At 49.5% G+C, this 12,128-nt stretch overlaps 2 protein-coding genes across 4 annotated transcripts in view; one reads left to right on the forward strand and one right to left on the reverse strand.

Annotated features, from left to right (window-relative positions):
* NRG4 (neuregulin 4) overlaps positions 1 to 12,128 on the forward strand; it is a 67,387-nt gene that overhangs the window by 49,837 nt on the left and 5,422 nt on the right. The window lies entirely within an intron of this gene.
* FBXO22 (F-box protein 22) overlaps positions 1 to 12,128 on the reverse strand; it is an 82,513-nt gene that overhangs the window by 41,933 nt on the left and 28,452 nt on the right. The window lies entirely within an intron of this gene.

Here is a 12,128-nt window from a genome sequence, read left to right on the forward strand (position 1 = left end):
AGAGCTGGACGCAATACTCGGTAGTGACCTCACCACCACCGCGAAGGCCACTATGGATACTTCGGTGGCTCGCATGCCAGCCGAGAGTGGACTGAGCCAGGAGGAGGAAATCTTGGACGAGGATGGGGAGGTGGACCCAGAGGCAGAGGATGACTCAGGTCAGAGATGCATGCAGCCAGGAGTTCTTTTCTACCCCAGAGGCTAGCCAGTCACAGCTGTCGGAGCTTGGTGAAGCGCAAACAGGAGAGGAGTCCCCTGGTAAGTGAATTTGATTTTGGGAATCACGGAAGAGAGTTGTTGGGGACAGGAGGTTTGCAGAAAGCAGGCTTGTGTCTGTATGATGCATGTACCACCACATGCCTCATCTGAGTGGTGAAACAGGCTGTTGATTGACTCCCTCACTTCACGGGAATTTCCCTCAGAGATCTCCAGGAAACTCTCATGTAGATACGGGGCAATCCACTGCCACAGGTTCTTTGGCACAGCTGCTTTGTTTCTTGCCCCATTAATGGTAACTTTTCTGTGCCACTCTGCTGTCACTGGAGGAGAACCATTGCTGCGCACAGGCGAGCTGCATAATGGCCAGGATGGAAGCCGCAGTCTTGAAGAAGACCCTCCCTTGAGTTCATGCTCCCCCTCAGCAGCAAGATATCTTCCATAATGAACACAGCCTGTGGAAAATGTGGGGACAGGAATGATTATCAGGCCCCCACTACAGTGCTGATTCTCTCCAAGAGCCACATGCCTGGGAACACCGATTTACCCTGCTCCTGTAGCTACTCACCATTTTGCAGGTCTTGTGGCTCATGTGTGCTTGCCTGGGGTCAGCCAGTTAGTGACAGCTGTGTTTTAAATCACTGAATTAATGTTGTGTATTGCAAACAATACTGCTTCTGTAAAATGTTGCATTTATATTTCACAGAGATGACCTTGGGAGCCCAACCTCCCTCTTTGTTATCGGCGGCTGAATGGCTGCACAGAATTAGAAAGCAGCCACGAAGAACTAGGAGGATTTTCTATGTGACATTATGATGCATTCTGCGGCCAAAACACAGGATTTGAAGGAGTGGCAGGACAGCGAGAAGAGGGATCAAAAGGAGAACGTAGTGTGCCAGAATGAAGCCACAGAGCGGCTCTTAAACATTATGGAGCACCAAGCGGACACACTCCAGGCGATACTAGCACTGCAAACCTAGCAGTTCCGCACCTGCCTTCCCCTGCAGCTGCTGTCGCAAAACTTTCCCATGTGCCCCCAGACATCTCCAATACACTCTTATCAACCTCCTGGCTCCAGTCTGTGCCCACTGCATTCCACTCCTCCCCCGTCACACTCCAGCAGTGCGGACTCCCAGTACCCACTACACTCAACACCCGTCTCTCTGCAGTTTTAGCCCTGCTGAAGTACAGTACCCACTGCACTGTACTCCAAAGGAGAAGGTTGGATATGATCCCTGGACATAAACAAATCTTTAACTGTGCTGGGACCCCACCTCCTCCTGAGAACTTCCCTTCCCCCATCTCCCTCAGTGCTGATGTGTTTTTCTGTTTGTCTCTCGCCTCTGGTTGTTGTTTTTTAATAAAAGAATTGTGTTGGTTTGAAAGCAAACAGAGCCCTGCAAATCAACACAGTTATCTTAAACCTTCATATTGCATCATCTGCACCAATCACAGTCCCCTCCTAACATTACAAGCACTGCACTCCTGAGCATAGCAACACATATGAATGGCTTTCAGTTACAGATTGCTGCCTCAAGGCATCCCTGATATTTATGGCCCCACGCTGCACTCCTCTAATAGTCCTGGTCTCTGGCTGTTCAAATTCAGCCTCCAGGCGTTGAGCCTCAGCGGTCCAGCCCTGAGTGAAGCTTTCACCCTTCCCTTCACAAATATTATGGAGCATACAGCATGTGGCTATAAGCATAGGAATATTGTCATCGACCAGGTCCAGTTTCCCATATAGGCAGTGCCAGCAGGCCTTTAAATGGCCAAAACCACACTCAACAGTCATTCTGCACTTGCTCAGCCTATTGTTGAACCACTCCTTGCTTGCTTCATAAGCCACGCCATTAAGGGATAGGTGGGGGTCTCCCGGGATCACAGTGGGCATTTCGACTTCCCCTAGGGTGATCTTCTGGTCTGGGAAGAAAGTCCATATTTGCAGCTTCCTGAACAAGCCAGTGTTCCGAAAGTTGCATGTGTCATGCACCTTTCCAGACAAGCCTGCGTTAATGTCTGTGAAACACCCACTGTGATCCACAAGTGCCTAGAGAACATTGAGAAATACCCCTTCCGATTAATGTACTCGCTGGCGAGGTAGTCTGGTGCCAGAATTGGAATATGAATGCCATCTAATCGCCCCTCCGCGCAAAGCCATCCACAATGTCACGCACGTTGCTCAGAGTCATGGGGTTTTGGAGCAGGATGTGATTAATGGCCCTGCACATTTCCATCAACATGAGTCCAAAGGTCAACTTTCCCATTATGAGCTGGTTAGCGACCAATCAGTAGCACTGTGGAGTAGCCAGCTTCCACAGTGCAATCACCACGCGCTTCTCCAACGGCAGGGCAGTTCTCTTTCCTGTGTCATTGCGCCGCAGGGCTGGGGTGAGCTCATCACACAGTCCCATGAATGTGGCTTGCCTCATCCGAAAGTTCTGCAGCCACTGCTCATCATCCCAGACATGCATGACAATGTGATTCCACCACTCAGTGCTTGTTTCCCAAGCCCCAAAGCAGCGGTCCACTGTGGTCAGCACCTCTCTGAATGCCACAGCCAATCTTGTGTTGTAGCTACTATGCGTGGCGAGATCAATGTCGCACTCTTGTTGCCTTTGTAGTTTAATAACTCCATTGCCACTTGTGATGTGTTATTCAGAGTGAGCAATATACTGGTCAACAGTTCGGGATCCATTCCTGCAGACGAAAGAGGCAGGGCGCGCAGTACACAAACACCTGATGGTGCCAAATGTGAACGGAAGCATGGGATTGCTGGGATTCAAAACAGTGCATCATGGGGCATTGGGACAGGACCCAGGATCCCCTCTGCCTTCCCACAACTCTTAGCAGCAGCAGCGGAAGAGATGCTTTATGGGATAGCTGCACAGAGTGCACTGCCCCAAGTAACGCTGCAAGCGTGAACATGCTATTGCGCAGGCAGCTGACAGTGTGAACACACAACAGTGGTTTCCTTCAGTGCTCTCTGAGCAGCGCTGTAACTCTGCCAGTGTAGACATATCCTAAGGCTCTATATGTAGACAAAGTTTCCCAGATGAAAATCTTTAGTTCTTGATTGAGATGATCAGCAGATCAGAGGTTTTTCAAGGTGGATGCTTCAGTCCATTTCCATTTCTTCGGAGTTATAAACAAGGATCAATAATCTCTAGTACATGGTGTTATACTTGTTTAAAATACATCGTTACCTATAAATCAGGCCACCCCAGCTATCATTGAATCTTTTGGGGCTTAAGTGTAGGATTTATGGTGGGCCAGCCTGTGAGTTCATGTCATTCTTGACTTGTGCTCTTAGACAGTGTACTGGGTTGAAAAATGTAAGAAAAATTGAGTGTTATAAAATTCCTAGTTTTTCACCTGTCTAATCTAGGCATTATATTTGGTCTAGATTTGAAACTCCGCAAAACAAAGTGGATTGCTCTGTTGTATTTATTTATAAGAATTTCTATGGCTCTAGCACCACAGGATCTTAACAAGTCATAAATGTTAATTAATTTAGACTCATACTATCTCCCTGAGATTAGGAAGTATAAGTAATAATTTATATATAGGGAAAATGAGACACAGTAGTTGATTTGCCTAAGTCACATAGCAAGTCTGTGGCAGAGCTGGGATCAGAACTCAGATCTCCTTTACCTTGTTGCCCCTTACCCTGGACTGTGTTGTTATGGCAGATTTCTGGGCTATGTATGTTATGTGTGGAAACGCTAGAATGTTCCCCTTATTTATAAAACTCAGGTGTGGCTGATGGGGAAGGTAGCTCACAAAAGAGGACTATGTGGGAAAAAGAGCTGGGTGAACAGAGGGGAGTAATCCTCAATCTCATATATGTATTGAATAATCAAATTTTTATCAGCTATGCTCTGAAAGAATTTCAGTAAAAGTGGTCACTAGGATTTGTTTTTTCTTATGCCAGAGCTGCTTCCCAACCTGCCAGCAATCTGAAACAGCTGTATTATACTGTATTTGATCATGCCCAGGGATTCATCAGCACAACATGATTTTGGGAGGCAGAACCTGCACAAAGAGGGAAAATGGGAGAGAATTAGTGATGAAAGAGGGAGCATTTGAAATGGATAGAGGGATGGAGAGGGTGCATGAGAAAATGAAGGAAGGCCTGAGTGAAATGGGAAATACTGTGGAAGGGAAGAGGAAAATGAAAAAATGGACAGTGGTAGAACTAAAGGGATAGAGCTTGTGGTAGACAGTGGTTGTGTACAGTGCAGGGTAAAAGTGCTAGAATTTTCCATTATCCATAGGGCCCAGAAATGATCTTGCTGACCCTTCCCATGGGACGGGAAGGTGGGACTTCATTAACAGAGGCTTTTTTTTTTTCCCTTCTTTTGCCCCATCCTGCTTGTGGCAAAGTAAACAGCAAGAGTGTCATGAACTTTAACAGGTGCAGGATTGGGGCCTTTGTGAAGCTTTAAAGCCTTTCTAAAAGACCCATCCCTTTTTCTGATGATGTTCTTGAGAGTTTTGCTATTTACTACAGTAGGATCAAGATGGGGCCTGAGGAATGGTAATTCTGTGACAGATCATCATCTCCGTCACATACCCCTCAGAGACAGTCTGTCTATTGGGGATAAACAGAAACTGATAATCTCCTACCTTTGTCATTTAGAGAGATCCAAAGTGATTTTCAAACAGTGACTTGAATCCTACAGCCTCCTTGGCTCCTTTATGTAAAAAAAAAATCACTTCTCTGGTTACTAAAGTGCAGCCAGCTCTGGGAGAAATGTGGCAGTTGTTTAACAGAGCAACATTTTACACAACAGTTTAGGAGAGGAAATCCTAACAGACTCCCCTGATGAAGTACAGAAAGCTATATTATCAAACAAACTCTAGGGCTGTGTGTATACTGGGTTTTTCCTTCCCCAAATTTTCCAGTGGTGCAGCTCCATCATGGCTAGTAATAGTGGAGAAATAGTGTAGACAGAGGTTCTGTGAAATGTGATTATTTTTACCATCATGTTGTTCAATGCTGCTCAGAGCAGACCATTAATGGTCACATCAGCAAGATCGTGGTTTTAAGTCTTCAGATAGAATGAAGTCTCGTAAAATGATTTTGTATATTTACAGGGAAACTTGCTCTCTACACCCACAAATATTGCATCATGTAGCAGGTACTACAAATGACTTGAGTTTTAGCAACTTAGTTTTCTTTGCTGTTTTATTGAACTCTATTCAGAAATTTTCTACTGTTCCATGAACAGCAAAACAGACATGTTAACTCTGCCTGTTTAGAAGAGAGAGCCCCTTTTACCAAAGTGTGGTACAAGTATGTCTACACTGGCCGCTCTGAAAGTTCACCAAGGAAGGGTATTCCAAACTGTCCCCCAGAATTGCTGGTATCTGTGGCATAGTGTCAACATTAACCATATTTTAGCAATAGCACCTAAATATTTACATTGTGAATTGAAAGAAGGGATTTGAAGGATTCTTCTTCGAGTCCTTGCTCATATAGATTCCAATTAGGTGCGTGCATGCCGTGTGCACGGCCGGAGAATTTCTACCCTGGCAACACCTGGTGGGTCAGCTGTGGAGCCCCCTGGAGTGGCGCCTTCATGGCGCTTGATATATACGCCAGCCAACCCAGCGCCTCCTCAGTTCCTTTTTACTGCCTGTGATGGTCATTGGAACGGTGGAGTTCTGCTTCACTGCTCTCCACTCTCCCTAGCATAGTTTATTGTTAATAGTTTACAGTTAATAGTTATAGTTCTTGATAGTTATAGTTAGTATTAGCAGGGTTAGGGGTTTTTTCCCTCCTGCCCGATTTTTCTCTTGGGCTCATGCCCAAGGCTCCGGAATTCAAGCTCTGCAGTTCCCGCTCTAAGCCCATGCTAACGGGCGACCCCCATGACTCTTGCCTGAAGTGTCTGGGGGAGTCTCATCAAGCAGACAAGTGCAGGATCCGCAAAGGGTTTCGTCCCCGGACTAAGGAGGAGTGGGACTTCCGTTTAAAACAGCTCCTCATGGAGGCAGCTCTTAGCCCTCAGCCTCCTGTGGCACGCCAAGATCCTGGACCAAGCGCCTTGGTGCACAGCGCCCCAGCGGCAGGAGCTGCACCGCCGTTGGACTCTGAACAAGACCCACAGCACCGACGCACCTCAGCACCACAACCAACTTCATCGGCCCGGTGTCGCTCCCATTCTCCTGGCCAGAAGCGGCACCAGAAGCCAGAAAAGGGTGGCCCACCTCCTCAGAGACCAGCCTCCCTGGAACCGCCTGTGGAGACGTGTCCCACAGGGGAGCATCTAAGGGCACAGCCTATGGTTTCGGCACTGCTGACTCCGGCCCCAAGGGGAGAGCCGTTGAGTCTGGTACCTCTGGACTCCCTGACACACAGCGTAGTTGAGGTCCAGTTGCATTCTACCCCGGATACCTTTGCTGCCGCAAGGGATCTTATTGCCATGATGGCATTGGCATCCCCTCAGCCTCATGCAAGGCACTGGTTCCTATATGTGCGGCACCGTCTCGGGGCAAGCCATCCCTAAATCCACCCGTTGGCACTGTCGGTTAAGCCGCGGCACTGATCCCGTTCTCGGCACCATTCCCGATGCCACTCGCAGTCCCGACAGCACTCCGACTCCCGGTGCCGCTCTTCTTCACTGCGCCAATCGTACTCGTGGCGCTGGTCCAAATCCTGGCACCGGTCCCGGCATCCATGGAGACCGTGGCACCTTCCCTCCCCACTTCAGGACCTCCCCTCCTTGCTTCAGGACCTCCCCCAACGCCAGTTCCTGGTCCGGGTCCTGAGGTAATTGGCACAGGACAGCCGGGCCCAGCCCCGCAAGAGGCCCTAGATGACCCTTTTCCCACTGCGGCCTCCTCCTCCCCCAACGAGGTGGTGGCAGGCATTGCAATCTCGGGTCTCCCTCTGGTAGACCTCTGTGTCCACCAGGACCTTCTGTGTAGAGTGGCACAGACATGAACCTGCAGGTAGAGGAGGTGGTAGAGGCGGAGGACCCAGTGGTGGATATTCTGTCCGCAGAAGCTCCATCAAGGGTGGCCCTACCCCTTTTTCGGACCATCCAAACCCCCGCCAGAATGATCTGGTGGACACCTGTGTCCATCCCCCCAACTGGAGTTGAGTGGAGAGAAAATACTTTACCCCCTCAAAGGGGTATGACTATCTATTCACCCACCCACAGCCCTGCTCGCTTGTGGTGGCATCAGTGAACGAGAAAAAACAGCACGGCCAGCAAATCCCAGCACCCAAATCAAAGGATGCCAAACGCGTGGATTTGTTTGGGCGCAAAGTTTATTCCTTGAGGGGACTTGAGCTCAGGATCGCTAATCAGCAGGTGCTCCTGAGCCGTTACAATTTTAACTCTTGGAACTTCATGCTGAAATTTAAGGAGCTAATACCTCCTGAGTCCAGAGAGGAATTTGGGGCTTTGGCAGAAGAGGGAAAAACAGTGGCACAGACCTTGCTGGACACTGCAGACTCCACCACTCATACTTTGTCCTCAGGGATTGTGATAAGACGTATCTCCTGGCTACAAGCCTCCAGCCTATCACTGGAACTTCAGCAGACACTGCAGGACCTTCCCTTTGATGGAGAGGGCTCGTTTGCAGAAGAGACAGATTCAAGGCTACAAAGCCTTAAAAGGTTCAAGGACAATAATGAAGTTATTGCACACACTGGCTACCCAGCGGAAACCCTTCAAGTCTCAGGAACCACAACAGCACCCGTATCCTCCTCAGCCGAGGCGGGATTTCTATAGGCGGCGGGGACATAATGGCAGGAGGAAGCCCTCTACCCCCCCTTCCCCCCCGTCAGGACAAAGCCAGGGCCCGACCAAGCCTTTGTCTGGCTCAAAATGGGCCTTTTGAAGGGACGCCTGAGGACGGCGTACCGGACCTCATTCAGGATTCTACCCCACCTTTATTGAATCGTTTATCCCATTTCCACTGTGCTTGGTCTCGGATAGCCACAGACTGCTGGGTCCTCCACACGGTGGAAGTGAGATACTCTCTCCAATTCTCTTCCTCCCCGCCCTCCCACCGCCCTTCCCCATCCCTCTTCAGGGACCCTTCTCATGAGCAACTCCTTATTCAGGAGATTCAAACGCTCCTTGACATGGGGACAATCGAGAAGGTCCCTAGGGAGCTAAGGGGCACGGGGTTTTACTCCCAATATTTCCTAATGCCCAATGCAAAGGGCAGGCTTCAGCCCATTCTGGACCTGTGCAGACTCAACAAGTTCATGGTAAAGTTGAAGTTCCACATGGTTTCCTTGGGCATCATCATACCTTTCCTGGAGACTGGTACGCCACCCTCGACAAGAAGGACGCGTATTTCCAGCGCACAGATGCTTCCTCCACTTTGTGGTCAACCGCGAACACTATCAGTTCACGGCCCTTCCCTTTGGTCTATCCACGGCCCCGAGTATTCACCAAACGTATGGCAGTTGTGGCGGCCTTCCTTCGTCGAGGGCGGGTGCAGGTATACCTTTACCTCAATGACTGGCTTATCTGTAGGCACACCAGAGAACATGTGCAGTCCCACCTCCACTTGGTCCTGGACATAGTTTCGTCGGTTAGGCCTCCTTCTCAACATGGCAAAATTGACACTAGAACCAACCCAGAGAATAGAATTCATTGGGGTGGTTCTGGACTCCGTGCAGGCACAAGCCCTCCTGCTGGATGCTCGTTTCCAGTCTATTGTGGCCCTCGTCTGGAGCCTTCAGAGCTTCCCAACCTCATCGGCAAGAAGCTGCTTGAGTCTTCTTGGCTACATGGCTTCCTGCATGTACGTGACCAGATATGCCAGACTTTGACTCCACCCAGCTGGCATCAGTCTATTGCCCAGGTTGGGATAGCCTGAACTGGGTGGTCACAGTCCCGGAGCGGCTCCTGGCCTCCCTCCACTGGTGGCCAGATCCCTAGGCGGTATGCAAAAGAGTTCCTTTTCACAGCCCGCAGCCCTCCTTGTCCCTCCTCACGGATGCATCAGCCCTGGGATGAGGCGCCCACTTAGGGGACATTCAGACACAGGGCCTATGGCCCCATCCGCACTCTCCCTTTATATCAATGTCCGGGAGCTGACTGCAGTGCGGCTTGCTGTCAAGCCTTCTGGGAGCAGCTGCAGGGTCGTTGTGTGGCGGTCCTCGCAGACAACACCAAGGCCATGTTCTACATCAACAAACAAGGGGGGGCCTGTTCCCCTACCCCCCATCAGGAGGCCGTTTGACTGTGGGAGTTCTGCAAAGCCCACTCCATTCACCTGGTGGCGTCCTTTCTACATGGGGTCCAGAACACACTAGCAGACCACCTGAGCAGGTCCTTCCGCTCACACGAGTAGTCCCTTCGAACAGATGTCATCCACCCCATTTTCCAAAAGTGGGGGTTTCCCCAGGTTGACTTGTTTGCCTCCCGCAGCAATCAGAAACGTCTGGCTTTCTGCTCTCTCCAAGGCCGCTCCCTGGGCTCTCTCACAGATGCCTTCCTACTCCCGTGGATGAGTCAACTATTTTACGCCTCTCCCCCGTTTCTCCTGGTGCACAGGGTCTTGCTAAAAGTGCACAGGGACAGGGCGTGAGTGATTCTGGTAGCTCCGGCGTGGCCCAGGAAGCAATTGTACACCACGCTTCTGGAACTCCCTGTGGACGCTCTCTTCTTCCAGACCTGATTACTCAGGATCACAGTCACCTCTGCCATCCCGACCTATGATCTCTCCACCTCATGGCATGGATGCTGCGTGGCTGAACCCTTCAGAACTCTGTTCAGAATCTGTGCAGCAAGTATTGATGGGCAGCAGGAAGTTCTCCACTAGGGCCACGTATACGGCTAAGTGGAAGCGTTTTTCTTGCTGTTTGTCTTGTCTGTTTTTCTTGCGTGTTTCTCAGCACATGCCTCCTCTCCAGGTGTCTGTCTCTTATTTCGGAGTATCTTGTGGACCTAAAACAGCAGGACCTGGCGGCATCCTCTTTCAGAGTTCACCTGGCAGCTGTCTTGGCTTTTCATCCGGGTGCGAATGACCGCTCTGTCTTTGCCAATCCCATGGTTGGCAGGTTCCTCAAGGGCCTGGACCGTCTCTACCCACAAGTTAGACAGCCAGTCCCCACATGGGACCTTAACCTGGTCCTCTCGAGACTCATGGGGCCCCCATTCGAGCCGCTAGCCACCTGCCCCTTTCTCTACCTCTCCTGGAAAACTGCTTTCCTGGTTGCTATCATGTAGGCGTGGCGGGTCTCCGAGCTGAGAGCCCTCACCTTGAAACCAACTTACATGATCTTCCATAAAGATAAGATGCAGCTTCAGCCTCACCCGGCTTTTCTTCCCAAGGTTATATTGGCCTTCCATAATCAGCCAGGACATTTTTCTTCCTTTTTTTAAATCCAAAACTGCATGCCAGTTGCCAGGAATAGCGGCTGCACTCCCTCGATATCTGTAGGGCCCTTGCCTTCTACATTGAGTGTACGAAGCCGTTCAGGAAGATGACCCAGCTCTTCATTGCAGTGGCGGACTGGATGAAAGGCCTCCTGGTCTCGTCTCAGTGGATCTCTTCAAGGATCACATCCTGCATCCGCACTTGCTATGATATGGCTGGTGTACCGACTCTGCCCCTCACTGCTTACTCCACAAGGGCCTAGGCTTCATCGGCAGTGTTCCTGGCCCAGGTGCCGATCCATGAGATCTGCAGAGTCGTGACTTTGTCCTCGGTACACACTTTTGCTTCGCACTATGCCATCATCCAGCATGCCAGAGACGACGTGGTGTTTGGTAGAGCGGTCCTACAATACACATTGCTTCACTCCAACCCCACTGCCTAGGTAAGGCTCAGGAGTCACCTAATTGGAATTGATATGAGCAAGCACTCAAAGAAAAAACGGTTACTTACCTTTGTACCTGTTGTTCTTCGAGACATGTTGCTCATATCCATTCCAAACCCACCCCCCTTCCCCTATGTCGGAGTAGCCGGCAAGAAGGAACTGAGGAGGCGCTGAGTCGGCTGGGGTATATATCAAGCGCCGTGAAGGTGCCACTTCAGGGGGCTCCACAGCCAACCCACCGGAGTGTTGCTAGGGTAAAAATTATCCAACAGCCATGCATGTGGCACGCACACACACCTAATTGGAATGGATATGAGCAACACATCTCGAAGAACAGTAGTTATAAAGGTAAGTAACTTTTTTCTTTAAAAGAGAGAACTGGTTTTATGTAGGGGAGCTCTGAACATGAATTTCTGTTTTAACAATTATTAATGCTATATAGCCAGCTTCTGGCCCTTGCTGTGGAGCAGCACAAAGGGGCCATACAGATAGCTTAACCAGTTTGCTGAGCAAGAGCAAGGACTGAGCATGCCAGCTTTCTGTACAGCACACAAGGGGGTGGGAGAAGAGAGAGTTCCTTGGACATTCCCCTCACCACCTATGCAGATCTAGGCATACTCCAGCTGGTATCTAAATGGAACTAAAAAAATGGCATGAAGATAGGTCACTGAGGAAAGTAGGAAAGTATTCACAGTGCTTGGTGTTACTAAGAGAGCAAAAGGAAGATTTCACTACAAGCAATTCAAAATGTCTGTGGAAGTCCCCTGGCGCTCCTAAATCCAGGAGAAGACTGTACAAGGTATACTAGAAGAGAGTAAAAGAGGTGGCTGATTTGAATCTAGTCTATAATCCACCTGAGACAGGTTTTTTTTTTTTCCATTGTGTTAAGTTATAGGACATTATGACTTGAATTCCCAAAATAGAATTTAAAGGGGAAGAATACAGCATAGAGGGGGCAAATGGATCACTAGGGATAGTTATAGATCTGTGAATCATTGACATAATATAAACCCATGTTGACTGGTTAAATTACCTATGTGAGAAGAGTATATTAACAAACAAGATCGGAGCCATCCATCTAAAAAACACAGTCTAGGAATAGAGCCATCAAGGCAAC

This window comes from Dermochelys coriacea, chromosome 10 (genome assembly GCF_009764565.3).
Source record: "Dermochelys coriacea isolate rDerCor1 chromosome 10, rDerCor1.pri.v4, whole genome shotgun sequence".
NCBI classification, from domain to species: domain Eukaryota; kingdom Metazoa; phylum Chordata; order Testudines; family Dermochelyidae; genus Dermochelys; species Dermochelys coriacea.